At 43.7% G+C, this 27,457-nt stretch overlaps 1 long non-coding RNA gene across 1 annotated transcript; it reads right to left on the bottom strand.

Moving 5' to 3' along the window:
- Nucleotides 1-603: 603 nt before the first annotated feature.
- On the bottom strand, nt 604-26,879 carry LOC134016505 (uncharacterized). Its single transcript, XR_009929539.1, has 3 exons — nt 26,657-26,879; nt 1,581-1,682; nt 604-1,464 (listed from the first exon to the last, which is right to left on the bottom strand). It is a non-coding gene; the product is annotated as an uncharacterized LOC134016505 (long non-coding RNA).
- Between the last annotated feature and the right edge of the window lie 578 nt (nt 26,880-27,457).

Below are 27,457 nucleotides of genomic sequence, written 5' to 3'. Positions count from 1 at the left end.
GAAGTGTGTGTTTAGAACATCAGTTTGGTCATCTTCCCTAGTTATACTACTGACCGGAGAGTCAGGTGATGTTGGCTAGCATGCTATAGGGACCACTTCATTCTATAAAGCATCTGTTTAAAACCTTACACAGAATATAATGACAGGTTGTGGGACATAAATGCCTTTGGGTCTTTTTTTTTTTTACAAGCGGATGACAATAAGAGTCGAAACGGTAGCTGGACCCTCTAATGTGCTTTTAGCTTTAACCCAAATCTGTTCTCTGTTGGTTAACCGCATGTGATACAATGGTGAAACCACATGTGAGGGAGTGTATCAGTGAAATAGTCGTTAATCAAATCGGGACGCTCACTGCAGTGTTTGCAGAGGCTTTCTGGATAAAACGAATAAAAGGCAGGCTCATTGAGCACGGACCAGCCCGAGAAACATCAGAGCTTCCAGAAGCTGCTGACATGAACAACAGTCAACAGCAAAGCTTATCCTCCTGTTTGTCTTTTCCTCAGCTTGGAGTGTCAAAAGAGAAGTATTACTACTGGGATATAATTATAAAATAGACAGAGATTACACTCAGACTTTAATAGTTGCTTTGGACAACAGGGGGGAAACAAATCCAATGACATCACACAGTGTAATGCCTAACAAGCGCCACAATCACTTCCCCATGAACCCAGTCGGAAACAAAGATTCCGCTTTGAATTCAATACTTTTCTCACCACAGTCTCCCTCATTTGTCGCTCTTTGTGGTTGTTCTGATCCTACTAGAGGGCCCTAGGGTGTGGACCATGCAGGGTGCATTAAGGGGGATGCACCCTGCGCAGACAGGGTGTATGGACATACCCGTATCACCCCTATCCAACACCCGTGTCGGCCCCATCCCAGGTGATCGTCCACTCTTCATTGAAACGCATTAAATCCTTTCATCCGCCTTCTTGGGGATTTCCTCTCCAAGTCTGGGACGGCACCAGCTTTGAATCTGCACCGTCCTCATACGCCTCAGTGTTATGACAGCAGGGGCGATCTCCAGGCATCTTCAATGGCTGGTTGGTTTATTTTTAGATCCGTCTTTGACCAACCGATCCAAGAGGAACTTCAGCTGTATTTGCTCTGTCGGAATTACTTAACCTTATTGGTTAGTAGTAGCTTCTTTGAACCTGTGAACTATAAAATATATCGACAGGGGGGGTGTGTGAAAAAACTATAGGTTACGTATTTGAGGCCAGTAATGTAACAAGTCCCTCACCAGATTATGTACTGTGAAACCATTTCTAAGAACCTCTCTCTGTGATATGGACCGTGTAGAATCGAGTACAACTCTGGACACTGGGAGAATGACACCTCTCTGGCGGATGGATGTTGTGACAGCTGTCTCTTTCATGATCCGCTGTGGTCTCACCCAGACCAAGCCTGTGATGGTGCGGGAGGCGGGGGGCAGCCTTTCAGGAGCCTCCTCTCCAACAGGACTCTCTGAGTAATGGAGGATGACAAAAGAGGTTACAGAGGGAGCAGAGCATGGAGAAACGTTGCAGTGGCGTGATAAGTGCTGCGATTGGCCACACACACACACACACATACATACACACCTGCGGTACAAGCGTGACCTAGTGTAGAAGCGTCAGGCTGGGTGTCTAGTGGCCCTCCACTGAGGCCGATAAATAATCCAGTCCCACGACATGCTCACTCGGCTGGGGAAAGAAGCAGGGAGGTCTTGGCTCATGGTAACCTGCAATATACTGATTTATGATGAGGTGACGTTTTGGCCTTAAAAGCAGTTTTACAGAAAGCTAAGCAACTGACTCTGAGTATTCGTTTCTATTAAGTATAAATATAGAGGGAATCTCAAGTGTTTCTGAAGTCCTTTAATGAATCCCTGTCTACAGTGTTGCTTATAAGATCATGTTGTGGCCTGCGCAGCATCCTACTGTTAGCTCCTTGCAGTGTTCACCATTACATAGGACTGCATTATGTTGACAAAACAACTATTGCCACGTGTTAAGTACACAACTGAGTGTACTAAATTAGGTGTGAATTTGTCATTTTTTTCTGTTGTCTATGAGTGAAACAAAACACTATCTCCAGACTTTGTATAACGGTGGCTGTAGTGTCCTTGAGTAGAGTACCAACATTTTCAATTTAGGGATTAGTATAATTTAAGGTTTGGCTGGTCATTAGTCAATCTCTGTTATCAGTGGGTATATTGTTTATCATGGTGTGTCTCTTCTCTATTCTTGGAAGATAATAATATGTCTCATGGAGAATATTACAGTACACAGTAAGAAAAGCACTGGGTTTAGTACATCCATCAAATCTTGTACATCAATGGCAAAACATACTGTGGACTTGGCGAGAGAATGATTAGAAACAAAGAGAGTTAGTCTGAGGACAGTGTTAGAACAGGCCTTGAAATTGGAAGACAATGACATTTCCATAAAGTTGCCATGAAGAATATGTGCACATGATAAAGTCATTGCAATTTTTATTATTATTTAGTATTTAGAAACTTGTACTGTTTGTGTACTGATCTGGGGTGCGTTTCCCGAAAGCGTCGTAAGCCTAAGTTGATCGTAGAATCCATCGTAGGACGAATCTTAGTTTTGCGGGCCGTTCCTAAAGACATCGTAGCTAAAGTGTCTCTTGAAAATTCGTAACTCTTGAAAGTGCATAGATTAGCCTACTCCTTACGAGCATGTTTGGGAAACGCACGTAAGAAATATCGATGGTTTCGTTTTTTGCTCGATCGTTGCTATGATCCATCGTTATCGGGAAACACAGCCCAGAACAGTCTAAGTGTTTTGACAAATCCCTCTGAGTATTAAGAGTTTACAACACAGTATCTCTAACCCAAACACCCCTCACTCTAATCTAAACTTTCAGAATAAAGGGAACAGGGAAAACCAAGAGGACCCTGTGTGGTGTGAGTAGTGTGTATGCTCCTGCTCATGATAACACTGTCTTGTTCAGCAGAAAGGGTGGGAAATGATCCATAACAATAGCAATAGTCAGACATAATAAAGAGAATCACATGGAAGTCTCTCCAAGGCTCAGAGCACCGACCTCCTGGCTGAGGGAGGGGAACTTCCCTTCTCCTCCACAGGTGCTTTAATGCAGGGGCAGTGACTAATGGACTGGCGGCCTACACAATGGCTTACATTTAGTGACCTGTAGTCCATCTATCTCACAAAGCCTTCCGTCAACAGACACAATCGCATGTGGCTGACTTCACTGAGCTATGCTTCCCATATGTAAGTAACCTGACCTGATTCTCAAATGAATATTCTGAGTTCTGGTTCTAGGAGGACTGTCGGAAACTGAGTATTCAAACAAACCTGATAAAGGTAAACAGCTGCCTTCATCCCTGCTTCCCTTCCCCCCATTCCTTCAGCCCTGCCCCCATTCCTTTGGCCCAGCCCACCTTGCTCCCCAATCTAGGATGACTAAAGAAGGGGCGGAGCTATGGCTGTGTGAGGTCAAGATCAGAGTCTGACTATGACCAATTAAGACTGAACTTTCAATCACCAGAAGGTTATTGAGGTTGCTACTTAAAATGTGAGCTGATAGGTTGTACAAACGCAGCATAGTTGGAGGTGGGAGTAGAGTACGGTGGAGATATTTTTGTGAAAATGTGTTTCTAAATTTGAATTTCACAGTTTCAAATAAACCCCAATTTGGAATTTCCTTCTACTGCTGTTCTATTTTCTTGCTGGTTGGGTTCAAACAGCCAATTTTGTGTCCGTAAAGAGGTCAAACACAGCGAAGATTGGCCATGTGTATACTTTTTTTGATTGGTAGCAGAAATATGAAAGCCGTCGTCCGAGTGTTCTGTCCGACACTGTCCCGGTTTTTCACAACTCAAAGGTGGCAACCCTAAATAAGGAGGAGATCCACTGTGGCACTGAGGCCAGGTCAGGCCACGTTGCCTCGTTGGCAAGTGCAGGCAAGGGAAAGAAAGAGCAAGAAAAGAGAGAGAGAGAGAGAGAGAGAGAGAGAGAGAGGGAGGTGGAACATAAACCCTCATTGAAGCGAACAAAGGTCACGACTCAGAGGACAAGGCCTCAGCCCCTTCATGCTTTTCAGCTCTTGTCTCTTTCCTGTGTCTCTCGTACTGCCTTTGCTACCCACTGATCCCTACAGCCACCTCCAGAGCAGGCTGCCAAACAAGACACTGCACAGTCATCTGCATTGTGCTGCTACTACTGCCTGGCCAAGACTCCCACATTGACTGTGCCCTCCAGAAAGAAGGACCTTTTCCTTGACTAAGATACAACAGGCCTGGTCAGAACAGTTAAAATGGGGGATACTGACTGACAGGGTGAGGGTATATGTATAGAAGTTATCAGTTTGTTATGTTGGTATTGGGGTCACATCTCCACAATTGTGCCACATACCCTGCATGTTTTGCATGCCTGCCACACAAGCCTGCCATACCGTTTCTTTAAGACTTCAAAAGGCTGTGTTATTCCACAAACTTGCCTCAGATTGTCATTTCATTCTGAGGTGTAACAAAAAAATAAGAGCAAAGAGAAATATGATGCACCATCCTTAGGACACCTTTGACATCTGACAAAAGTGAGTCATTCAATCTCTCATTCTGTTCGAGACAAATCTTTTAATATGCTAGCTCACCAAACCAAATTACATTGTGGTTTCAAAACATATTTAAACCTTGTTTTGGAATTTCCCGGACAAACAGAGGTGTCTGTTCAAGCATTGAGGCTGTTTGAATACCTGCTTTGAAACAGCAAATGTCTTTAATGTTTACATTTCTTTTCTTTGTGAATGGCAGGTGTTATTACTAAAGCATCATAAGAAGTCTAACACTAGATATCCAATTTTTCGTGAGACATATTTCATGTGTCTACAGCATTGCTCCAGAGTTTGAATGTTTGGTAGGTTTCTGGCTGTCCATCAGTTACTGTCTTTCAGAGTGTCTGTATCTGGGTGTTGGCAATGTGAGGACTCTGGAAGACAGACCCAGCCAGGCAGCCAGGCCAGTCAGGCCTGGCTCTTTCTGCAGCCTGCCTTGCCCTTATCTGGGAGTCTAATCCGATGAGCTCACACTCAGCGTGTTCACTCGTGAGTTCTGCATGACTTACGCTGCCCCCGGAGATAAAGAAGGAATGGGGAGCTTGCCCTAATGGGGGGGTGGGGGGTTGGGTAACAGGGAGAGGAGGGGTAAGTGTATGTGTGTGCTTGGGTGGGGGTAGCTGGAGGAGAGACGTGTGATATTGTGGCCTGGGTTGGGTCAGGTTCCTGTTTCGGGGAGGGGGCGCCCCACGCCTTTGGACACTGACCTCTTTGTAGGGTTCATATTGGAAATCGGGGGTCTGGAGATGACCCTTAGGAACTAATCCTTTGACCTCCAGCGTATTAAAGTGACCGTTAGTGGACATGCAAGGCCAGTCTGTCACTAGGAGCCCCGGATGGGGGGTGCAGAGGTGGTGTATTGTGCGTGTGGTGAGGGATGTCGGGAGGCCCAGGCATGGTCAATGCCCAATGTTAGGGTCTATGGTATGGGAGGGGTGGAATTGAGGTTGCTCACACGATAGCACTCGCTATAGATCTGTCTCATGTGAAGGTCTGCTGGCGTCATGACTGCAACCTGTTTTGTATCACAATGGCACGCAGTGATGAGATTTACTTGACGATGGTCTGCTTGTCAGTAACATTTAGACAGTTATGCTATACTGTCAAAGCAACAGTTATTTTGGAAAAACTATAAACATGAATCTTCATGCTTAATTCTTGGAGTGAGGCAATCATTTTTTGACGTTGTGTGTAAAATCACTCCAGTAATGCACAAGTAGGCAATGTTCAAGCGCAGATCAAAGCTCGTTAGTGGCTGTGTTGTCTTTGGGATGCGTAGAGATTTTTCATCCACCTCTTCTTGAGACACACTTCATGCAGTGATAAAAAGACCCAATAAACCCTTCTTTCTGTTAATAGATTCCCCAGTAAGCACGGCAATCATTGTTAGTCACAGCAAACAGTTGGAGCTCCTTTCAAAGAAGATTATATCAGGGTCAGGTGCATTGAGACCTTAATTGCCCTTGACATAATGTCGACCGTTCTGTTGCCACAGTGGAGTGCCACACTTATTAAAGGACATGGCAGAAGGGTCAGCTGGGTCGACAAGGTCAAAACTACTCCTATGGTTTGTCCAGCCAGCAACATAAACAGTTCACAGGGCTGGGCTTTTGAGTGCTCCAGGTCAAGACCATGGATGTATTGGATTGGACGTGCTTTCCACAACTCTCCCATTATTGTACATTTTACAGTATATTAACTTCATTTAGCAGGTACGTTTTGCCTATATAACATGCAACATTTGAAAATAGCACATGTTGTCAGTACAGCAGATAATCAAGGATCAGACGTACACGGTAGGCTACTAACAGTATTTCAGTGGTTAGAGTCAAGGGACAGTTTGTATTCTGATCAGATGGTGCAACATTAACAATTAAGACTACAATACGACACACTTCTAATGATAAGACACAGTTTGGCAAACATCTTAAAGAGCCTTTGTTCCCAGTTGTCCTATCATTGCAGTATAGGAGACCCAGGTTCCTTATCTACCTGAAAAACCATACAAGCACACGTCCCCTTCTGTCCTCCCTTCTTTCTTTCCTGTCCTCATCACTTCTCTTCTTCCCTCTACCCTTTACTCACAGACGCACAATTGTTTCAATGAAACAAACGCTTGTATTAGATAGTTCTACTGTCTTATGTCGCAGAACATGTTGGCAGACAGCCAGCTTTCTTGGCTTCTCATGGATTGAAAGCATTTTGTATCTTCAGACAGGAGTAGCGGTGATAAAAGTCAGCCTATATCTTTCAGGGTTGGTGTATAAATGGATAAGTGTGCAGTTGTTCTAACATGTAGAAACAGGATAGTTATAATACACAAGCCAGACCTTTGCTGTGTGAGACAATGAGATATGTTTCTGCAGGTGGCCAGGGACTGGATCAAATACAAATGAAAACCAGAGATATCCCAAGTGACATCGCTGGAACATGAAAATGATGTATGACATCCCACAAAACAAATGGAACGGTTCCAAAGCTCTCTCAGAGCTCCGAGACGTAAAGAAATGTTTGCACATTGAATCAACCTTGATGACATTGCCTGTATTGATCAAGTTGGTGTTCCCCACCAGCACAAACCACATTATTTTCCATTTTCCATGAAGTCCCTGAACAATAAAAGTAATTTATGGGAGTTATGAGTTTAAATGAGGCGTGAAATGGGAGTGTTATATAACAATAATTTGAAAAACAAAATCATAGACAAGAAGTATGAGACAAAAGTCTGACATAAAGGCTGCGGGCAGCAAGGTCTGATCAACCCCCAGCTGGGGTTCTCTTTTTCATTTCATCACTGACGTTTTTTGTGCAGTTTGGTAAACATCTTAAAAAGCTTCTGTTCTCGCAGGTAATATCAGCACAGAATGGTGTACATAGTTCCCATAGCCATCTGACAAACCATATTATGCTGCTCTTCTCTTCTGACCTCCCACCATTCTTCTCCATTCTCTCCTGTCTATTACCTTCACTCACAGACACAATTGTTTTCATAAAATAAACTTGTCTTAGACAATTATTGAATTCTATGACGCAAAACATGAAGGCAGACAGCCATCTTTCTGATTTCTCATGGATTAACAGCACTTTGTATCTTCAGACAGAATAAGCGGTGACAAAGCCAGCCTATATCTCTTAGGGTTGGTGTAAAAATGTGTGCAGTTGCTCTAACATGTAGAAACAATAATTCATTACACAAGCCAGACTTTGTTTTTTTTTCGCTGTATAAGACTATGAGATATGTTGCACACAGTCAAAACAGTTTCCGTGGCAAGGGTCTAGATACAATACTCAAGGTTACAAATGAGAACCTGTTTTGAATGTGTTATGAATATGATGTATGACAACCCACATAAGACAAAATAATTGGTCCCAAGGTATCTCAGAGCTAAGACACTTTACAAAAACTGCCTATTGAAAATGCATTATAACTTTATCATTATTAAAAAAAACTAGAAGAAATGTTACCATGTGAATGCATTGCAACGATAAGGTACTGTAGTCCTGGCTGAATGTTTTTGTGCCTATAAACTTTAATAGAACACGGATCTCACAGAATGGTCTACCAAACATACCACATAGATGCAAATACGGTAAAACATGAACAGAAGGACAAATCACTACTAGATACCACATTTTGTAAATATCTCAGCTTTAGCATTTGACCCTTGGTTGTTAGGGTTAAGTTTGGGCATTCAACTCCAAGTGGTTAGGGTTAGGTGTCTTCAAGTGGTTAAGGTTTTAGGGATTTAGAGGTTGTTAGGATTACAAGACGATTATTCGAGTATGGGGTGCATGTTTTACAAGGCCAGCTTGGCTCCTTTTCCAACTTCCGCATGTGCGGCATCAGTTGGTCTACGCAATAAAATGTATCACTCCATAGAATGTATATAAATTGATTTACATTTAGCAGTCGCTCTTATCCAGAGCAACTTACAGTAAGTACAGGGACATTCCTTCGAGGCAAGTAGGGTGAAGTGCCTTGCCCAAGGACACAACGTCATTTTGCACGGCCAGTAATCGAATCGGCAACCTTCTGATTACTATCACGTTTCCCTAACCACTCAGCCACCTGACTCTCACGATTTCTATGGAGGCAATTCTGTCCTAGGCACTCCTGATAATGGATGTGCAGCAGCCATGTTTGTTACCAAAGGTCTGACAAGACTCTAGTCTATTATTAAACCTAATCCCACCTACATGCACCTGGACAAGCAGTGTTGCTGCTATCACTGTAAAATGCGACATCCATTTACACACGTGTACTCCACTGCTATGTTATTAGAAAGGGTCGTTGTGGCCTTATGGGCATGAGAACACCTAACCCCCTAAAGGCATGTCAAGAAAATATATTCGAAAAAATCTTGGTGAATTCATAGCCATGGTCAGTGATTCAATTGTCATTAAAATCATGGGCTCCAGTGTTCAATGGGCTGCAGTCTCCCATATCACAATATGTAATTGTGTCCCATTATCAAATGACAGTAGCAGAATCAAAAGCTAACATAACCTATAGAGCAACATTCTCCTTGTAAGACATTTATCAGGGAATCAAAATGAATCGACACTTGTTTCATGCTAGTAATTGCTGGAGGGGAAAACACTTGTAACTTTAATAGTGGTGCCACAGTGGGTGAAATCCACAGCATACATAACATTCATTCGAGCCGCTTCGGTGGAGGAGGGGAAACATGTTCCCCTCATGAAAATGACAAAAGTGCTAAATATGTACAGCTAATGCTGTTTTAGAGGAGACTTTATGAGCTACTAGAACTTTTACTTGAGGCTGCTGAAACGCGTCATAAGATGTAATAATGCACAAATACTGGAGTTGCTTTCATGGGCTTTTTTTTCCAAATCAAGAAAAGACTGCTTGACTCCCTCTCGTAAATCTATCACTGAGTCTGTTAAGTGTTTCTAAAATAAGTGTGGCCTCCTGCTTGTTTTTTTTGCTTTATAGTGTTCTGGGACGTTAGTGAGTGGTGATTTGAGGGCAAAGTAAATGTTTTACTGGCCTCTGGCCCATGTGGTTTTACTGCAATAGTGGAAATAAGCATGGCAATGTTTCCAGTTCCAAATACTCCACAGGTTCACCATGGAATAAATCAGGGAACAACTATAATCTCACTATTAATGCATTCCTGCAGGAATTTGAGAGAGCCAAAAAGCAAAAGACAGATTCACGTTTCTGTTCCTTTACACTGCCGGTGCCAAGGTAAATAGGTGAGAATGAAAAGAAGAGGGATTATATTGTTTAATACCTGGCAACTGCAACAATGCGGTATCTGTTGGTTTCAATCCTTTCTGTGGTGAGTGTCACATGCGGCCATTGAGGTCAGAGGCTGAATAAAAGTGGCATCTCATGTACTTGATGTCAGGCAGATAAGCTCGGAACCAAACACGTTTGGGTGTTGTGCTGCAGTGTTACCTAACTGTCACACACGTCCACCCTCATTGGCCACATACCAGGAACACTGAGCCAGATGCCCCCGTTTCCATGGCGAGGCCTCAGAGTTTATCACAGCGGAGAACAGACAGAGAGAGACGGGAGGGAGGGAGGGAGGGAGGGAGGGAGGGAGGGAGGGAGGGAGGGAGGGAGGGAGGGAGGGAGGGAGGGAGGGAGGGAGGGAGGGAGGGAGGGAGGGAGAAAGAGGAGGAAAGGACAGAGGAGAAAAAGAGCGGGGCAAATAAAGCTTGAAAACGAGAGTGATCCTGTGTGCCGTTCTGCCACCCTCTCTCTGATCTCCACAGCAACAGAGGAGGCATGCATGGCTAACAGCAGCTGTGTTAGGCCTTCAGCTCAGACTAGTTCACACTGGAGAATCTGGTCCAGTCACCGCCCTGTACTGGACCACCTCAGGACATGGGAACGTCTGCTATCTGGAAAGACTGCTACACTGATAAATATCGGTAGGTCAGGTACAGTACAACTCAGTGGTAGAGCATTTGACTGCAGATTAAGGTTTTAAATCTCCTCAGTACGCCACGTTGGATCGCCGCACTGCAACAAACGTTGTGAAAACATTAAAGACGGACACCATTTTTTTTCACAAGACGCTCTGTCATTGAAAACATAATTGGTAATATGACTCACTGATAATAATCTGACAGACTTGTCTTTGGCTTTAGAACCAAGTGATTCACCCTTTCCCTACCAGCGTGACCCTTACCCTCCAGCTCAGACATATAAAGACAACAAGAGACACATTTGGGTCACTGACGAAAGACTTTGTACTTCCAAGCTTACTTTGGTCACAGCTGTACCTGTCTGTTTCAGGGAATGGGGGAGAAGCCTCCAGACTCCAGGAGGACTGACAAAACAGACCACAGGGGACGAAGATTCAAACACTCTGATCCCGCCGTTCAACCATTTGACTGTCTTTAACATGTCTGATCAGACACAGGTCTGTACAGACACAGACATGAGCCCGCCCGACATGTACAATGGCAGGAGCGGGGGGGGGGGGGGGATTTAGATGAAGAGATAGAGTGGGAGAGAGCGTCGGGGGGGAGGGAGGCCTATTTTCTCGTAGGTCTCATAAAGCCACGCTTGGGTTGCCAGCGTCAAATTGACAAGGTCTTTTATGATGGTTGGGTCACCGCCCTGCCTGTGAATAGCTGGGCAGTGATAGCCGTGCTCATTGTTGGGCTGCAGAGGAAGCTAAAGATCCTATTGATTGGGACGGGACGGGGCGGGGCATGCGCTGTGTGTTGGTGAATAGACAGCTAGAGTGTCCATGGCCCCCAGTGCTCTTGTAGGTGTAAGCAGGTGTGGGAAAACAGGTCCAGAAAGCACCTGAACCCTCTTTACAGCGGATCACAGCCGTATCACTGCCACCATGAGACACTCACTGTGTCTGGAAGTGACAGGACAGTGTCACCGAGTTGTTATGCCATGTCATCTGTTTGTCTTGATGTCAGTGTTTGAAATGGATCCATTTCGGGCTGAAAAGCATCGACTGTACATAGGACAAAAAGATGTGCATTCTGAAGGTGTAGCACAGATGTCCATAGACCCTCTCAAAGCACATTGCACAAAAACAAGTATTGTACTTGACTGTACCATGTACAATCAGTAATCATTATCAGGCTCTTTCTCCATCTCTTACATGCATACTGTGAGTGCAGATGCAACCCACCTCAAAAACACTAACCTAAGGAACAAATAAACAACCAGCAAGCACGCTGTGTATTTCTATAATGTCTATGGGACCAGGGTCACAAGTGCAGGGAACGCCTTCAACACTGACTTAGAACATCAATCATTATTCCATTTACTGCTACGTGTCTCATGTGATGTGTTTGAAATGCAGTGCCGCAATTCCTAGAATACTTCTTGGGTGTTTTAACAAATAATATAGCTGCATTGCTTAAGCATCCAAATGGAGAGAAACAAACAACGTCTCAGTGTTCAACGAGTTGCTGGTGATAGAAAATGGTAATGGTGTGGAAATGTGTTATCGGCAACATTGTGTGACAGCTGACATCTTTCAAAGATTCATTTCTCGATGTCTAATTTTTACAGTTAGCTACAGTAGTACACACACATAAAGATGTTACCAAGCTGGCACTATTCAATTTACTCCAACAAAAATTGAAACCCACAAGCATCAAAACCATTTCTGGGCTCAGAGATACCCTCCTTCACCTCAACCTTACCTCCTCGCAGGGTATACACTTGGCAGCATTTCATAGACGTGTCTGATATCCACTTCCAAATTGAGCTTCCTGGTGGAAAACAACCACTTTTATAATAATCGTAATCCAAAAATTGCCCACCTGGTGTTTTAAGTGAACCAGCTTAATCAGCTGCACTCATGTATTTAACATTGTTTGTAGGGGTCAACTGATTAGGATTGTTTCTAAGGGACAATGGATTGAACACACTTGGCACATGACAAGCTTTGGAAGCTTGTTGTTTGGGGTCCAGTTCATCACAACGTGACTGCTGTTCTAACCCCTGTGGATTACAATTGACCAGTAACTTCTGCTGGAGCTTAGAGCCCAAACCTTGTTGCAGTCAGCAGCAGGGAGACTTCCTGACAAGCGACAGGTTCAGTAATTGGTTATGGAACAGCAACCTTAGCTCAGCTCATAAACGCTCAGCTCATAAAAGGCTTGAACAAACACATCGGGGGAGAAGCCAAGGATGCTGCAAGTGCAAGGCAATGTTACTGGAGCATTAACGGCTTTCAAACTATGGAAAACGTTCCTGGAACTAATAGTCCCATGTATTCTTACGCTATGTCATGTTAAAAAATGAGGAATTCATCAACACAACAAATCAGTGGTCATGCATAAGCTTCTTAAGTTCATTACTCACACATTTCACGATCTACCGTTTAGCCTGACAGAATGGGGGTGGGGTCTGAGTGCGAACAGGAGGGTTGAGTGGGGGGCACTCATCCAAGTTCACAAAGATGATAAAAAAAGGTTCACATTATTTCCTTGATAGATTTAATCCCTGATAAATTTTGATCAAACGTGCCAGGTTTGATGCTTGTAGTACCTTGTTGTACATGTGGCTCACATCTTTTGAGAGATCCTGTCAGATGTCTGTTGACTTTTTAGGACAGAATCTTTACCAACACATGTCCAAGCTTGGAGGCAACTAACTGGTGGGGGTGGAGGGGGATTTGGGAAACCATCTGTTAGCCAAAGCTTTTGGGAAGAGCCCTAATATGGATTTAGTATATTGTTCTCTCTGCAGGTGGGAATGGTAAGAACTGCTTGGATTTCTCTGTAAGGGGCAGTGCGTTAAAAAGATTTAAGCAGAAGAAAGAAAGAATGAACAAAGATGCTTCATTATTGAGCCCAACTAATCTCCTCTCCATTCATAACCAGGAGATAAGAAAAGAAAAGAAAAAACTCTTCAGAAAATCAATACAATGTCCACTGCAAACATCCACATAGCTCTGAGAAGGAATTCCATTCACACCACATTCCAAACTGGGCCTGAAGAACAACAAGAGTCAGTGAAGTTTTGACCGGAGCAGTCGTGACTAGGATGGGAGAGAACCTGTAGGATGAGAGACTGGATGTAAGCTGAGACTGACCCTACCAGGACAGAGTCAGGAGAGTAAGAGTGCAGACTGCCAGGGTTTAGTTTCCACGGCAGACGTCTTGACCTGGCTTAGAGGCGATTTCCCTCTTTTTGCTTACTTGTTTGTTTATCAGGCTTAAGCTGCCAGTGCTTTCACTGTGTCCCCCTGGTGCTTGGAGAATAGGTACAGCTGCCAGCACCTGATACACATTTTGAGACAGTTTTGAGTTAACGCTATGTGCATGTACAGTTACAGTATGTACATTTCCAAGGATATTTTGACCGCGTTTTGTAGTAGTTTATAGCTGTAGTCATGCTAAACAAAAAGCAATTGACAATGCAAAAACCACAACTAGTTTAAAATAGGGCAACCAGGGTCGTGTCAGATTCTCTATCTCCTCGCGTGACATAAGAGCCTGGAGAATTCATCAGCATGCCAGCTCTGCACTACATGACTGGGTCAAACAAGAGAGATGGACAGGGGGATGATGAGAAGCTCCTGAAAGTACAGCTCTTTTCCGGCTCCCACTGAATTACACCCTCCCTCTAATCTCCCCCAATCCCCCCAGCCTATGACCCACCCATCCCTCCCAATCTGATTTAATGAACAACTTGATTCCAGGAAGAAAAAAAATATATTTTTTGGAAATCACTGGGGCACTGAAGTTGAGCCCCCAAATTGTACAGTAATGTGCCTTGGGGGTTGGGGGAGCTTGGGGTTGGCTGTGAAGAAGTGGGAAGTGAATGTTTGTGGGCGTTGTGTCAGCATGTTGACTTTTCACTGTCCTCAAAAGCCCTTCACAACTGCTGCTGACAGACACTGCAGATGTAAAGAATGATCTCACATAACAGACAAGGCAAATCCAAGTTGTCATTATTTTACACAAAGTGTACTGTGACTGCACTCTACATGGTTTAGCCTGAAGGTCATGCAGACACAGGCATGCAAGCTGTGTATTTTCACTGCTGATTATACAGTAAGCAACAGGTTTCGTTGGTTTGTTTGTTGCCCTCTCAGTGGTGAGCACTGCAGGACGGCAGCGGTGAGTGATGAGCGCACGCACATACACCCCAGTTGTAACAATCATTTAATAGATTAATTAAAAAGTAGGTGGGGGGCACTTCAACAGTGCCACCCAACCCAAGGACCCCCCACCACCATAGGTCTAAGCAGGAGGGCTATTAGGTGGATTAATTGTTGCAACATTAAGCTTTTAAAATCTTGTCTTGGGCAAATTATTTTGGGGGGCCTTGGAATTTATTCATGCTCAATAAAGAGGGCTTAAATGCTGATTAGTGGACTTTGCCTCCGTTAGATAGGGATCCGGTCCGAGTGATCCTGTGCGTATGTGAAGCCGCCCACCTAAGCATTCTGCGGTTTGGGCTGATTAGTGGCGGGCCGTCCTTCCTGGTGCCGTCGGATATCCTGCTGCATTTCTGTAAACCACACATCTCTTCCTAACCACAGCCGACAGCTTTCAACTTTTCCTGAAACCTTGTTTCCATAAACAAATCCTATTTGATATTGGGAGTAGGTTATGCATTGGCAACCTCAAGTTTTTTTCCCCGTTAAAAACAACAACATCAAAGTGAGATGTGACATCTATTATGAGAGGGGGCAGACTACGCATATTCATCAGAGACTGTTGGTAACAGTGCTGGTAACAGTGAGCATAGAGAAGCCGTCTTCTGTTCAGTGCCTGTGAAATGACACATGGAAACACAATCTCTGACAGTAATTCACAATAATGGGCTAGCTTCCTCTCCGAGAAGTAGTCCTTTGATTGTTTAATTGTTTGCAGACATGAGTGTGAGCTGACTGGAATAGTGTAGCCATAAATTAAATTCTCTTCATGGGGATTAACAAGACACACATTGGAGGCAAATGGAGAGAGAACTGTTGTTCCAATTGGCTACCCATCTATAGTTTTAAACTGATTAGTTCAATTGCTGTAATTACTGCTTCATGAAGGATTCTTTATGTGGACTTTGTCCAAAGTATGAAGAGTAAATTAAGGCATAAGGAAATATCTCACAACAGGCCTTTCATATTTGGAGAAGAGTTGACAGGTCTGCACGTGTCTTGAAATATCTAACAACCTTTTTTGTCCCAGTATAACAGCAGATGTTAAAAGTACCACGCAGAAGGTTGGAAGAGTGACTTGTGGCGTGTTCCCATGAGATTCAGTTCAGTAGAAACCAAAAGAAGGCGCAAATTGTTTGGCAGCAAAGTTGCCGTAAAATATTTGTATAAATATCTCTATAAGAGTACTGACTGATAAAAAAAAATGTAACTTATATTGCTGTATTTCTTCCAGAAATCCCCCTATAATCCCATGCAATATTTGACTTTTAACATATTTTAATTGTCAGAATAGTCTTACCCTAAAAATAATAATAATTGAATTCCACACTGACACTGAACCATGTCTCAGTGCCTATAATCAATTAGATGGTATTTTGGGGAGGTGTAAAATTATCCTGGGATTAAATTCCTCCTCCTAGTGTTTGAAATTGAAGTAACAACCCCATTTTAATTTCCACAACAGACACTGTAGGCATGGGAAAGAGACATTTCACCCAATAATTTCACAGAGTTGAACAGAAATGGGGTTTGGGGAAAGTGTAAGGATAGTGAGTGGGTCCAGACTCAAGATGCCCTCAGAGACTATTTTGTTATTTTTATTTAACCTTTATTTATTTAACCTTTATTTAACCAGGAAGTCCCATTGAGATTAAAATCTCTTTTTCGAGGGAGACCTGGCCAAGACAGGCAGCAGCATAAAAAACACAGAGTTACAGACAGAAAAACACAGAACAAGACAAGTTAAAAGAAACTAAAAGCTAAGAGCTAAGAAACAGTGACGTAGAGTTAATTTAAGAAACATTTACATATTAGGGAACCTGCCTCTATTTCTTTCATTCGAGATTTAAAAGTAGTCAGTGATATTAGTTCCCTGAGCTTTAAAACATTCTGCAACATATTCCATGATGAGGGGGCAGAGTACCCAAAAGCCCTTTTTCCCATTTCCGTTCTGGCATTTGGAACAGTGAGCATAAAAAAGTCCAGAGATCACAAAGAATATTGTCCGACACTTCTCTGGTTGATGCAAACACACAGGTAGACTATAACAGTTTGTGTCCACAACAGCAAAGCAATTTGAGCAAAGCAAAGCTTTCAATTTTTTATCAATGGAGCCGGGCAAATCCCTTGCATAGTGCATTGTGGGAAGGGTCAATACCTGTGTTCTTTCAGTTTATTTAGTGTGTAGTGGTTAAGTGAATTATGACAACATAATTGTATCTTTTCTCTTATATTTTCTTGCAATTCTATGTTTTTAACTCAACTATCAACAGTATTTTAATGTATTTGACAGTGACATATTGTCATTACAAAATATTGTTTTGTCAAATTACAGAAAATGGATCTACTTTTGTCATAATATAATACTTCGTTTTTACAGTAAATTTGATTACAATCTTGATCTTGTTTGTAAAATCGCATGACACATTTAAATAAACAGTTTATTATTAATATTTTAATAGATTTATTTGTCATTTTTAAATACAGGGAACATTCATCATATATTAGTGGGGAAAAACTGTGAAAAACTTTAACAGTGTACTGTACAACGATAAAAAAGTGAGACACAATGTAATTCTGTGTCACTGAGAAATATTGAACAATGCAGTATAACACTCAATGGATACTTTAGGCTGTTCCTTAGCGTAAAATTCCTTAAATTATAGATATGAGTTATCTCATCTCTAGTAATGTTGCCTCAGCTATCTCCATCTCATGACCTTGAACTGAAACAAATCTCTGTGGGATTATTAGAGTGCTCTTCAACATTATAGTGTTCACCTATTAACCCTTGTGCTGCCTTCGGGTCACATGACCCAAAGGTTCATAATGAACCATCATTGTGTTTACCCAATTTTACCCAATACAAAAACAAATTAAAATAATTTTCTTTTAACCTTTGCAATGTGGGGGGTCTGAGACAGCCCAACGGTTAAAAGAAAATGCTTCACTTTGTTTTTGTATGCGGTAAAGTTGTCGCAATACGACGGTGGGTCACAATGACTGATGGGTCAGAATGACCCGAAGATAACACAAGGGTTAACAAAAGCTTTTCATGAGATTAAAAGCAACTGGATCTAAAGTGTTACCCTATCTTTTACTAGTATCTACAATCAAGCATCGACCTATCGGCTGTTTGAGCTTCAAGGCAATGTCTTGGTTCTTGAGTCAGCACCTGTAGCGATGCTGCAAGTTGTTGGTGTACCATACATGACATCACAGTCATCATCCTTTCAGAGTGGCTGAGAAGATAACGTCCCTTTAGTGCTCTCAGCAAAATGTTTACAACATACCCTTGTGTGTTTCCATACCTTAATTTATGTATTTTTAGGATTGTAAGGCCACAGGGATCCAGGGTCACATGACCTTGGACGAATCATGTGTCACAGTAAAGAGGTCATTGTGACACTGAGATGTTCACACAACTATCACCTGGCTTTAGTCTATTTTGATGTCCTCTATGTGTGTTTGAGTGTGTATAGACATGACGTTACTAAAAAAAATAGAAAAAGATTGCCCTGTGGAACTGTGTTCTCTCTGTATATGAACTCAGTTTATGTTTTCTGCTTTCATTTAGGGCAACTAAAAATAGTAAAGCCTTGTGGGCAGTTATACATTTGAGTCTCACCTTGCTTTTTATGTTTTCTCAAACGGATCACTCCACCACTTTACCCCATAGCTAACACTGTGGCACACACACACACGCACTCAGACACACACACACTTTGATGCAGATGTGACTATTGAGTTACATCTCCAGGCTGTTTGTGGGTGAATCTCTGAAAGCATTTGTAGCCACTGTAGTTTCATCAGAGGTATTTGAGCCATGGAATGACACTGGATATGGGGAGAAATATTGGCCCTGAAAATCCATGATTTAGAGCTACTCAATGACACTGCCCTAAACCATTTTACGACGAACGTTTTTTTGTTTGTTGTTGAGATGCACAGTTTCTACTCCACTTTCTGTCAGGTTAGATTTCATGCTACCATCCCCTTCTCTCTATCCATCCACTCATCCTTCAATATGAGTGAAGTTTGCAAGTGAGAGAGCTCTCTTCTTCTATGGTTACTGCCACATGGACATTCCCTCAGAGAATTTGTAAACCAACACTATCTCTCCTATCTCTGATCTCTGTCATCTTTGATCTCTTTCATGGAGAGTGTACAGTATACCTGAGAATACCATCAAACCTTTTGCACTGTCAACAGAAACAGATACCATACACGCTGACAACAAAACAGGCTATTTTCTGTTTTGCCCTACACAAAACTAAACATTGTCATGGTGATGCAGAGTGATCCTTTGAGACGGACAACACGACACGTTGAGGAATTCCCAGCATGGACTCCCAGGGGTACCGTTTCAGTCTCAGTCTAGCTGCTGTTTGGACGAGTAAACCGGTCAACAGTAGTGACTTTGAGAAGTCATCAAGTATCTCCTGGACTTTTGGGGTTATTTTTCAGGGGATAAACAGTCCCTTAGATTTATGATGTTGTGTGTGTGTCTGCACTTCTTAGCATTCCCAATATTAAGCAGCTTTATTTTTATGGGCTAACTCATAAACAAAAGCTTTAAATGTGCAAAATGGCTTGCCCCTATCATTCTAACGCATTTATGACTGTGCAATTTGTTTTTCTCTGTGGATTTTCCCCTCACAATCCCTTTGAAGTGTGAAACAATATAATCTTTGTAGATTCATAATACCATCACTTCTCACTGGCTGCTTTAAATAAGAAGGAGTCTGAGTAAACAGGTTTTGCAGCGGTCTTGTTTATAGGGCGATACAGCAGGCTTTGGCCTTCATCTTTTTTTATAGCAGAGGGGACTTATTCAAAACCTCTGGGTTTCAAAGCCTGTTGAGCTCCACACAGTCCTCTCTCCCCTCCCTAGGGCCCCTCACAATGGGCCCTCATTCACCCTATCTCCTTTAAAATACCAATAAAATGTTTTACATTTCCTCACAAGGCTGTTAAACCCAGCTGACTGCTGTTAACCTCCCTCCTCCACCTTTACAGAGCCTGTACTTGCTACCTGTCAAGTTCACTTTCAAACATCAGCCCTTTTCTGCTGAATAGGTACCCAATGTCACAGCATTTCTTAAACCCCATTCTGGTATCATCAAAATATGTAATCAATCAAAGCTGCAGAGATGAAGCGGTTGTTTTAGATAACAGCTTTGGGCATATTTTTTATGTCGACGGGTTGCCTTTTGGCTTGCTAGCTCAGGCTTGTGTTGCACATGAGAATGGTACTAGTGAGCCTGCTCTGGGTTGGGGCCATTTGCACCAGCAGTTATGAATGCTCTCCCTGGTCGCCAACTGTCATGCATGCTGTAAGGATCATTTCCCTGTCCATTCCTTTAACCTTCCTTTCTCTTACTTCCTTCCTTTTTTCGCTAGTACTTAATTCCCACCTCTTCCTCCCTTTCTTTCATACCCTCCCTCTCTCAATCCCAAGGGTGGCTCTCTCATCATGACGGGCCTTGCCCGCTCTGCCAAGCATCCCGTTTCAACCTCAGGGTCCTGAACTGACCAGGCCAGGGCTGACCGGCCAGGCACCCATACTTTTCCTCACCACAGACTCACCTCTACACCCGGCTCGTTGCTATTGCACACTCTCCCATGATGCCCATGACGCTCTTGTTACCCTGGGGCAACTGTTTGAAATTGAAATATTAACCAGCTCAGTCCTGATGTTGCAAGAACTATTATTCTAACTTCTCTAACTAAGCTAGACCAGGGGTGATATTTTGCAATTAGATGATTGTGGACACAGCTTAAATTAAAGGGCTGGACAAGCCTGGAACCCCCCCCCCCCACACACACACACACACACACAAAAAAAAGCCAGGTCCTATGATGGACAGGGGGTAAATAGGGAAGGGTGTCGGATGATTATTACTTCTTATGGTCACAAGCCCAAAGCTTCTTTCTTGACAAGGCTGGGTCACGTGTCTGACCTCTGCCCTGCTAGTGTGGGTCTGCTGAGGGTCTGAAGGTTCCAGAAGTCAGGAGAGAGAGGTCTAGGTTTAAGGATTGGTGCAATGTGTCCTACATAAACACGTTTTCTTTCTCTTTCTATCTCTGCCTTCAGTATCTAAACTGATGGGCGCCAATTCGGAACGCTGAACATTTGAACATGAATTTTGGATGGATGTGTTTCACCATCCACTTGTAAATTAATTAAAATCTTTACTCTTTCTACATAATTGTATTCAGTCCACGGTCGGCACCTCTCTGTGTCCCTGACCGTCTCTGGGGGACAGGTCCCTCAAAGAAAGGCGTATGTACAATGTTTGCAGTGCCAAGACTATTCAAAATGGTGCTGCCTAAAGCATATGGTGAAAAGGTTACTCTTTATGTGAGTGAGTCGGCTGCAGTGAATCAGTGGACTAGAGCATCCATACCTCACTCCACATGAGGTCCTTTGGCTTTCAGCTATGACCTTAACTCTACTTCCCCATACACCTAATACAAATGATGCTCATCTACTTGTATCACGCCACTGGAAAAACTGAAATTGTGTATTCTCAAGATTTAACACAAACCAAGAAAATTGAGAATCTAGAGACATGTTCTCAGGCCAAGCTTGAGTTAACTGCCCAACACACATTCCAGCCTAAAGGCTGAGCACTCCAATGCTTTGAGGAACATTTAGCTACAAACGACTGCATCACCATTTTGTTTACTTCCTAACAGCAGTTGAAACGTATCCAAGTTCCTTTGAAGTTGTTGGTTTCCTGGTTTCTGGCAGTTCCTCTGTTTGAGCATTGCGAGTTGCCGTGAGATACATGAACAGAGCCAGCTGTGGCCCAGACGGGGTCTGTCCCCATTTCTGTCTGTTGTTCCCGGTCCACTGTACATGGTGAGGAGAGGTCAAGGAGAAGATCTTGTTGGCCTACATTCAATATGAAATAGACACGCATCATCTCTGTGATGGGAAGTAGGTAATGTGATTGATTCAGGATTGGCAGGTACATACATTTTGGTATCTACTTAATTTGAATCTATGAATGACATCAAAGAGTGAAATGAGGACATTAAATTAATTAGATAATGAGTTTTAAATACATTCTTAGTGCCTCCCTTCTTTTCCCAGTAATTTATAAATGCCCTAGAAGATTTGTGGCTGTTTACTATTCCTGTATTGTACAGCATTATATGTGAACGAAATACTGATATTGTATACAGGCTGTACGTAGACATGATTCACTTTTGTACAGTCAATATCTGTTTTTCTGTCATATATGGGGCCATATATGGGGCCATATATGGTGGCTGAGCGGTTAGGGAATCGGGCTAGTAATCTGAAGGTTGCCAGTTCGATTCTCGGCTGTGCCAAATGACGTTATGTCCTTGGGCAAGGCACTTCACCTCGGGGGGAATGTCCCTGTACTTACTGTAAATCGCTCTGGATAAGAGCATCTGCTAAATGACTAAATGTAAATGTAAATATATGAAAATGGCAAGATCTATCATTGTAACAGTACCTGCTGAGTCAGTGAACCTGTGAGAGAACTGCAATCTTAACATGACTTCACTGAGGTTAGATGAACACAGAGGTACTGTACTGTGGCAAAGGACATGTGTGTTAAAGCTGCTTTGAACGAAGAAAGCCAGTATTCAAACAGCTGAATCAAGAACAGTGTCTGTTCAACCACTGTGACGTGGAAGAGGAAAAAAAATAGTGGTACGCAGCACTGTGACGGCATGGTGACAGGTACAATCAACCATAACAAGAAACCCTTGTTGACAGAAAAACAGTGACATGACCACTTTCGGTCCTGCCCTGAGGGGATATCGGAGGAGCACAAACGTCCCATGTCCTAACGGCTTTGTGATGCTCAGTCTTTAGGAGGAACATCCGCCCGGGGCTAAATCCAGCAAGTCTCAGAGTGAAACCAGAGAAATGGCAAGACTCATGGGAGAAGAGATCAACATGTACTGTACTGACAGACACCCAGTCACCAACCAACAGCTTTTCATACTGTAGGAGGTGAAAGAAGTAAGAAATCCAACAGTGATGCTATGTGACGTAAATGAATTAGTAAAAAAAATAAAACATCTTGTTAGATGTAGAAATTTCGAGGGACTGGATGGATTTCCTCAGTTTTTCAGATCAAATACCAAAGTAAGTAAAAAAGTAAATTTGATTTATAAAGCACACTCTAACACAGCAAGGCTGACCGAGGTGCCGAACAAAAGCACAAAAAAAGACACCATAAAATACAGAGAAAAACAAAATACAAACAGTCAATAACAGTAAAAAAAACAAAGACAAGGAGACGCTGTTAACAAGCGTGCTGCCCTGGTAGGCTGACAAACGATGGTTTCTGTCCCCCAGGGCTGAGCTGTGGACCACCAATTGACTGTGAACTCATTAATGTTGTTACCAACCATGTTGACATGCTCCCCTGCCTGTGTTCCTCTCATCCCTGGAAGAGAGAGAGTCCAGTCTAACCCCTGATTCCCCCTCTGAGAAGAACACCAATCAATGAGAACATTTACATCGCTCTGCCCTCTCAGTGAGACAAACACAAACAGCACCCATGCTGTACCCCATGCTGACTGCCAGGTCACCCAGCACATTATACAATTAGCTATGAATGGACTGTGGCCCCATGGTCAATACAAGGACAATACATTCATCAACATACATGAGAGGAGAGCAGTTTAGGAGCATTGAAGCCTAAGACAGAAGGCTGGTCAGAGTTGAAGGAAAGCATACAGTAGAAGCGACCACACACAAGGATGCGCTCTCTCTCTTTCTCACACACACACACACACACTTGTTACATAGACACACACACACCACACACACTACGGCATACAGACTCTGACACACATATCACACGCATGCATACACACACCTGTCAGAATCTCTAAGCATCAGTAAGTTAAGTGCGTGTGCTGGGGGAGGGGAAGGGGGGGCAGCACGGTGGATGGGGGGGGGGGGTGCTGGTTGGGGGAGTGTGGCACGGAGGTGGGGAGGCGGGACTTAGTGGCAGCTGCCCAGGGAGCGACTGCAGGAGGGAGAGAGAGAGAAACAGGAGGGCGGGAGGGCCAGGGAGCAAGCGTGTAAGAGAGGGAGCAAGCGAGCAAAGGCACTGGGGCAGGAGAGTGCGAGGTGAGGGAGGGCGGGTGGCGTCCGAGGGCCCCAGCTGCCAGGGTGTCAGGGTTAGTGGGTCTTGAGCCGCACAGATAATCAGCTTTATTAGCACTGCCGCTAAAACCAATTTAAGAGCAGACTGGGGGATCAGACGGGCCAGCTGTCCGCCCCAGCGCCTGCCTCGCCTGCCTCGCCTGCCTCGCCACCGGCCCACACAAAACACCACAACAAGCCGCATTAGCAGCCAATTAAAAACCCTCATTAGCATGTTAAGTACCCCATCAATAAAGCAGCACGTATATATAAAAAGATCAGTTATAATGAACCACATATCTGTACCTTGATCATAGTTATGATCGTGAAGTGCTCTGAAAATACTCAAGCCTTTCATCTTGCTGTGTTAAATGAACTATTTGATGAAAATGGTCAAAGTTAGTGGATCGCAGCGTAGCAGGATTCCTGATTACTTCTCTAAATACGGGTTTTTTAACAGGTTTTCTTGTAAGCTCAACACTAACCCTAACCTAGTCGTTATTTGAACACTTCCAAAGTTCCAGCCCCACATCATTCCCCGAATCCAATCAATAACAACCACAACAACCTCATTTCATTAAGAGGTGCGTGTCCTTAACGCTGTAACATTACATTGGATGACCTCACAGCGTTGCTTCCAATGCAACGATGTCCTGATGACCTGCATCCTGCTGGCACGTGGGCAGAGGAAAGAAGGCCAACCCCATCTTAGAAAGCAAAAGCTGGCACGCTACCAAAGAGCTCTCTTCGTTACATGACAAATTACATTTGTCACTGTCCAGACCGAACCTGGGATGTCTTAACCCTTGTGCTGCCTTCGGGTCACATGACCCAAAGGTTCATAACGAACCATTGTTGTGTTTACCCAATTTTACCCAATACAAAAACAAATAAAAATAATTTTCTTTTAACCTTTGCAATGTGGGGGGTCTGAGACAGCCCGACGGTTAAAATAAAATGCTTCACTTTGTTTTTGTATGCGGGAAAGTTGTCGCAATACGACGGTGGGTCACAATGACTGATGGGTCAGAATGACCCGAAGATAACACAAGGGTTAAGTCACTTTCCTGTCTGGCAGAGAGGGTTCATTTAATCTCTGGCTGAATGGGCAACAGCCAAAACTTCCAGATCCAGTCCAGACTCACCACACAGGTTGGGGCTGCAAGGCCAGATTAGGCAGGAAATGGCAAGTGAAAAACAAGACAAAGCAATGTGTTTACTGTATCACTCTACGCTCCACTGTCTGGTCTCTCATCATCTGAAAAGTAAGGGAATCTAGGTAAGGTTGGACATATGCTGATATGTTTGATCAGTACTTAGGATCTGGGGAAGGTCCAATTTGTGCTGTTCCCGCATGGACCAACCTACCCCTTGTCAGTAACCCTCTGATATTTCATCCTGTCTAATGAATGAGGAAAAGAGGTAACTGCCAATCCTCCTTGGACCACTAGGGCATTTACAGGAGATGCACAACCTGAGGACCATCAAGTTACTTAAGATAGATACGAGTAAATCGTTTTGAAACTCAGCAGATCTTCAACAAATCATAACTTGCATGTGTGTGTGTGTGGGTGCATGTGTGTGTGTGTGCGCGTGCGAGAACTCGCAAGAGCCAAACAGTGATCCTTCAGGTCGCAGACCAGATCCCACTTAATCCGCAGTTAACGGCTGTTTAAACAACCTCCATAAACGTTAACTGGGCTGCCTATGCCCTATTGAATGGGAGGCATTTACTTCATGAAAAAACAGGCACCAAGGCCTCAGGGGTCCTTGAGACCGCTGCTCAATGTGTGCAAGAAGGCAGCCATTATCAGCCGCACAATGACACAATTCACACTGCTTGCGTTGTCCCATTTGGTTCACATCAGCCATGGCTTGATTCTCATGGCTATCTAATTGGAACATATTGTTGCTTGAAGACCCAAGACTCGGTAACCCACTTTCAGGTTTCTGCCACTTTCTTCCCATTCTCAAAGCCATTGTTAAATAGTAAACCTCTTGTGTGTGTACGTGTGGAGTGTGAGAGGGTGTGGAGTGTGAGAGAGTCCGGAAGACTGAGAGATTCACAAAGCGTGCAAATACAAACGTTGACAAATGTGTCTACTTATCTGTGTGTGGGTGTGTGCGAGTGTGTGTGTGTGTGCTAGTGTCTGCGTGTCCGGGTGTGCGTGCACACGTGTCGTAACACAGCTCTGTCTCCCCAGGCTTGCTTCAGCAGCGCAGTGGCGTCCCCGGTGTCCGGAGAGTCTTGAACGCAGCGAGGAGCTCAGCCCAGGCACATTATAGCGAGGCAAACAGCCTTCAGCGTGGGAGAGCTGAAGCCTTGAGAGCTCGGAGGAAAACAGTGATTTACTGTTCGTCTCTGGTAGCATTCTAAACGCAGTCCTCTCCTTTAATGAGCCTCTGACATGCTACATGTTTCTACAGTGTTGTTCTTTATTTCAGAAGCCCGGCTCACTGATTGCAGAGTATTAAGAAAACATTCACACTCACACACCGGAGTTCACTCGCCGCCAGGAGCACTTTGCGGGACGATAATGTAGGTTAGGCTACGTAAGCACCTGCTGCCCTGTTAGATTACATACACACCCCACGTACACACCACACACACATGTACACACACATGTACACACACACACATAGAGCTACGTGTCAGCTTTGCATTACTTGTCTGCATACTAATAAAGACACTCGACAGTTTAAATAGCTGGGGCTTTTTCAAAGTGATCTCATTATCGAAATAAACAGCTTTGCATGAGGTAATTGCACGCAGACTAGAAAGGTTGGTAAAAGAATGCAAACTCACCCTGACTCGGTTGTGAGACCTTTAAACGCCGTCTGACACGCCAGCCAATCCTGGGAGATAAAGAAGATCAATTCCACGACTGCGCTTGAAAGATTTCTTCCAAACCGAACACGAAACAGAGCCCGGACATCCCACAGCACATCCTGTCCAGTCAGAGACTCCAGCCTCACTGCGGAAATGACTGACAGCTGCCAGATCAACAGCAGACGCAGAATGACTGCCGGCTACCCACTGGTCGCAGCTGGACCAATGGGACACAACGGCAGAACAGACTGGGTCAGGCCCAGTTGGAGCCCTGGTGAACCCATTAGATCCCAGGTTACTCTAGTTTATGCTTGGACTAAATCCCTAATGTGATCAGACGACATACCGCATGTCTCAGTCGTACACAGTACAGTATAGATACCATCGAAACACAGCATGGCTCTAGAGAGTATGCATTATCAGTTCTTCAGGAATGAACTACGGTATGAAATGAGTACTAAAGCTCAACTTTATATTAGGAAGAGGATGTCAATGAACTATAAATTTAAAAATATTACTTTTACCAACAGTGTGTCACCTATTTCCTTGTGTCTCCTTGTGGTTTCTCTTGTGCAGAATATCTGAAACACAGCCGAGCGTCTTGTATTCTTTGCGCTGGCCTTCTTCTTTTCTCTCTTTCACTTGAAGCTCAAGCTAGATGTGAAAGTTCTGACCACTGCTGAAATGTGTGAGATATCCAGGGTTCAGATAAGGGTCAGGTAAGGGCAACGCAGGGGGGAAGTGGAGGAGTGAGGGCGGAGGTGGGGGGGCTGAGGG

The sequence above is a fragment of the Osmerus eperlanus genome, chromosome 3 (assembly GCF_963692335.1).
Source record: "Osmerus eperlanus chromosome 3, fOsmEpe2.1, whole genome shotgun sequence".
Classification (NCBI taxonomy): domain Eukaryota; kingdom Metazoa; phylum Chordata; class Actinopteri; order Osmeriformes; family Osmeridae; genus Osmerus; species Osmerus eperlanus.
This window is presented reverse-complemented; position numbering and strand designations above follow the sequence as displayed.